The sequence below is a fragment of the Anabrus simplex genome, chromosome 11 (genome assembly GCF_040414725.1).
Source record: "Anabrus simplex isolate iqAnaSimp1 chromosome 11, ASM4041472v1, whole genome shotgun sequence".
NCBI classification, from domain to species: Eukaryota; Metazoa; Arthropoda; class Insecta; order Orthoptera; family Tettigoniidae; genus Anabrus; species Anabrus simplex.
Genome location: NC_090275.1, coordinates 124,581,939 through 124,586,631, shown reverse-complemented (window position 1 = coordinate 124,586,631; position 4,693 = coordinate 124,581,939). Strand labels below are relative to the sequence as shown.

The 4,693-nt window shown below is 43.2% G+C and overlaps 1 long non-coding RNA gene across 1 annotated transcript; it reads right to left on the bottom strand.

Moving 5' to 3' along the window:
• Window positions 1-254: 254 nt before the first annotated feature.
• On the bottom strand, window positions 255-1,576 carry LOC137502714 (uncharacterized). Its single transcript, XR_011018841.1, has 3 exons — window positions 843-1,576; window positions 662-754; window positions 255-582 (listed from the first exon to the last, which is right to left on the bottom strand). It is a non-coding gene; the product is annotated as an uncharacterized lncRNA (long non-coding RNA).
• Between the last annotated feature and the right edge of the window lie 3,117 nt (window positions 1,577-4,693).

The following is a 4,693-nucleotide window of genomic DNA, read 5'->3' as shown; positions in this document are numbered from 1 at the left end:
AAATACTTTTGAGTGCTTTATTAATTGCTCCTTCTTCAAAGTTTTGAAATTAGCCAGCAATGTGTCGACGATGTGTTTGCGACACCAAACGAAAATATTGTCTGAACATAAGAGTTTCGTTATTTTAGAAGAAATGTAAAATGTTTCATGAATTTCCTGATTATCTTTGAAAATAATGAAGGAAGAAGCAAGGCTAGCGTTTAGTTTGAGCACCGTATGCATAGACAGCAAAGAAATGACTTTTTCTTCGAAAACATTATAGCAAGAGAGTAAACAAAATTTGGATCTAAAATATTTTATGAATTTCGTATAATACCGCTTAGAATACGCAATGAAAAACATGTATGTGTATTTTCCCAATTCATTGTCATAATTACTCACCAACAAAACTAATGACACACAAGATATGACAAATAGATCGCTGATTTAGTTGTTCTATTTCTAAATCGGTTAGCTCACTGTGTAGAAATACTTGAAAGTCGTCACAGAGACGCAAAATACTTTCACCAAATCACCAAATCACTTTAAATCGCTGACTTAGTTAAAGATTGCTGAGCCGCCTGGTTAATCCGTTCGGTTTTTCTACAAAAAAGCGAAATACTATTTTTAGATTGTTTTTCAAATTTAAATATGTGAGATCGATAAAAATATCGAAACATACCTTAAGATGTGCACGTTCAGTGTAGACGAAGACAGCAAACTTCGACTGGGATGAAGAAAACAGGAATGACGACAACGATAATTCTTGTTGTACCTAGAAAAAAATTAATGTATGTTTACAGCTTGAAGGATAGCATAGGAAAAAATAAACTTATGGGATTGAAAAAAACATCGAAACATACGTTAATATGTGCACGTTTAATGTAGATATACAGCAAACTGCGAATTCGGACGAAGAAAACAGGAATGACGACACGAGCAGATCTCAGTGGAATAATGTAGACAGCAGACGATGATGAGCTTCAATCAAAGTAAGAGAGTTGAGTAAATTGGTTATTCGTTTATATACACACACTGCCACTTGCGTCTTACACAGAGAGAACTGGGCTTGTTGTAGGGAACAGTACAGTACAGTCGTAACAAAAGTTAATCTAACACTGCTACTTCTAAAAAAGAAATGGTCGGTACTATGTCTAGTCAAAAACTACTAAAGCTACTTAAGCACAGGCCTTCAGGGTGAACAGTAGACTAAGGGCCTCCCGCTAGCTGCTCCTCTCAAGAGGGCTAGAGAGTGAGAGCCGGCCGACGGTATTCCCTGCCTGTTAACTTGGGAGCGACCCTCGGGCCCTGAGAGCTGGGCGCTTAGTCCTGTAGAATCAAACGAGGCGTCTAAGAGAGGATCTAGGGGCTCTTAACAACATCTTCGGTATCCCTTGCCTGTTAACTTGGGAGCGACCGTAGGGCATTGACCTAGGCGCTTAGTCCTGTAAAATCAAACGAGGCGTCTAAGAGAGGATCTAGAGCTCTTAACAACACCTACGATATCCCTTGCCTGTTAACTTGGGAGCGACCCTCGCGCTCTGAGCTAGGCGCTTAGTATGAGTCTCTAGGGCTTTGTGACTACGAGGCTGACGTATTATTAGACTGAACTTGTTACAACTGATTGAGCTACTGTTGGGTATTTTCTTAAGATACAGTTGCGAGCGATGTACTTTGTACTGGGCGAAAAGTGCTGTGTGTGCGACATTACAATGATAAGCTCGCCAGACCGCACAAGTTCAAGCAGCTTGTCTTTGCTCGATGCTCACTCTAAAAATATTCACTAACTCCCAGCGAATACAGTAAAAATAAAACAACGTTCCTTTTGTAGAACTAGGTAAGAGATCACAAACACATCCCCTGTAAGTAGAAATACATCCTACAGTATCCTCTGCCTGCTGTAAAAGAGAGAGGCTCCTAGGCGACCTTAGAGCTATGACTGGGTCCTGACATTGCGCTTTACTTATCTGACCTTTAGCCTGAAGTTGTGGGTTTGATTCTTAACATTACATCTTAGGAGATAAAGCTAGTTTGTGATGGAACCTAAGCAACTGCCAGTAATCGCGATTTACCTAGCAAGAGATACTCCTCCCGGAGATTCTTCTGCTAGCCCTAACATGTCTGATACAGGTCCCCGAGTTCTATTCCTACCTAGGTCAGAACTATCTCGACGACGTGTTCCTGCCTTGCTTTGTGTGCCAAAGTTTTAGCCGCTCAAGAAACAAGGAATATTTCAAGCTGAAGCATGTCTACTTCCATCCGACGGATGAATCACCATCAACAGCGTTATACAGCCTCACTCTATATAAGCAGTGCGGAGTATTAATGAGGCTTTTGGCACGCAATCTAGTCATTGGAAATTGTACACTACCACCTCCCTTATCCTGCCGGCTAATATTCTGAACCGGCTAACCTCGGTGTCAGACTGTTTTAGAAGAAGCGTACTGAGCTGCAGCCAGCGGGTTCGAACTACGCTGTCGTCAGTCCTGAAAATAGTTTCCTAATTTTACACCAGGCAAATGCCGGGGGCTGTGCCTTAATTAACGCGACGGCCGCTTCTAGCCCTTTCCACCTTTACAGCATCAATGCTAAGATGTAATTACAAGAACTTGTCTTACGGCCAGATGCCCTTCCTAACGCCTAAGGTCTATCAAGTAACAGGACGTTAAGTTACCGGGATGTATATCATGTGAGTGTCTTACTTGAGTATGCACGAACAGTTGTCATATCACTTCCCTTTACGTTTTCGCAAGCAGTAGCAGAAACTCAGAGTACTGTTCCGATTTGCCCTTATAACACAGAGCAGACTATGTAAATTATCGTTTACTGAACGAGTTAGCTACGCGATATGTGCACTATGTGTTTTTGATTTTCGCACTAGGCAAATCACTGAAGTTGTACTTTTCGTGTATTGCCTGCTACCACGTGCTATCTTGTGCACTCAGCCAGTTTTCTCCATAAGAGCAGCCGCCATCTTGCGCAGTAGCTTCTAGGCTAGCTTTCTTCATTAGAGCAGCCGCCATCTTGTGCAGTAGGCCCCTTCAGCCAGCTTTCTCTATAAGAGCAACCGCCACCTTGCGCAAGCGCCCTTAAGCCGTCTCATAAGGAGCTGTGTATAGCCGCCATCTTGTGCAATTGGAGTCGGGAAGGGCGTCTTGCCGTAAAACTAAGGATAGTCCCTTCAAGATGGCAGGCATCGGGTATGCACTGAAGTTTGCGTTCGTCTCTTGTTTAAAGATGGGCGCTGACAGCCGTCAAAAAAAGCACATGGAATTTTTCAAATTACCCACTACCACGTGCCTAAGGTGGTAGCCGTGTAGATTTTGCCTCGTCAGGATGTCAGCATGATGCTCTCTTATTTAGGGATGGCCACTGACTGATGTCAAAAGAAGCACGTGGCTTTGAAGAGCACGTGGAATTTTTCAAAATTCGCGTGCCCACGTGCCTAAGGTGGTAGCCATGTAGATTTTGCCCCGTCAAGATGCCAGCACGATACTCTGTTGTTTAAAGATGGCCGCTGACAGCTGTCAGAAAAGCATGTGGCTTTCTTTACAAAGAAGAGTACGTAGAATTTCAAATTGCCCACCACCACGTGCCTAAGGCGGTAGCCATGAGGATTTTACTCCGTCAAGATACCAGCACTGAAGTTCGCGAGCGTCTGTTGTTTAAAGATGGCCGCTGTCAAAAAGCACGTGGAATATCAAAATGCCCGCTACCACGTGTCTAAGGTGGCGCCCATGAGGATTTTAGCCGCGTCATGATGGCAGCATGATGCTCTCTTGCTTAAAGATGGCCGCTGTGGCTTTGTTTACAAACAAGAACACGTGGAATTTCAAATTTCGCACGCCCACGTGCCAAAGGTGGTAGCCATGAGGTTTAGTGCCGTGAAGATGGCAGCACTGAGGTTAGCGTTCGTCTGTTGTTTAATGACAACTGTCAAAAAAGCACGTGGCTTTGTTTACAAACAAGAGCACGTTGCTTTGTTTAAAGATGATTACTGACAGCTGTCAAGAAAGCAGGTGGAATTTCAAAGTCCCTGCCACCACGTGCCAAAGGTGGTAGCCATGAGGTTTAGTGCCGCAAAGATGGCAGCACTAAGGTTATGGATGGGTGTTGTTTAAGGATGGCAGCTCTCAGCTGTCAAAAAGCACGTGGCTATGTTTACAAACAAGAGCAAGTCGCTTTGTTTGCAAACAAGAGCACGTGGTGATGACAACACGATCACATGGTCATGACGTCACGGGGTCAATGACCCTGACCGGGGTCAATGACCTCGTGTGCTGACGCAGCAGAAAGAGTGCTGACGACAATTGTTAGGGAGCCCCTTTGCTCTACTACTGACTAACGGTAGTAAATACTCAAAAGTACATAAAAACCTTAAAAAATACCAAATAGTGGGTGAAAGGAAGTCCAGAAGAATATTAATAATTTCCAATTAATTAATAATATAACAAAGGCAAAGGCAAGACCAGAAATAGAGAATGAAAAAGCAGAAAGGCGTGGAAGAATACATTCTCGGTACCAATTAGAAATGAAGTTGCCGGTGACGCATACAGTCATGTCGAGGTGATGCAACCAATCAACAAGCAAGGAAATGACGTAAGTCAACGGAGAAGAGAAAGAAAATAGACAAGCAGTATTCATCTAATTTGTGCCATAATTGCACGTCGAAGGGAACTTACATTAAATCAACGAAAGGTTACCTAACCGAAAA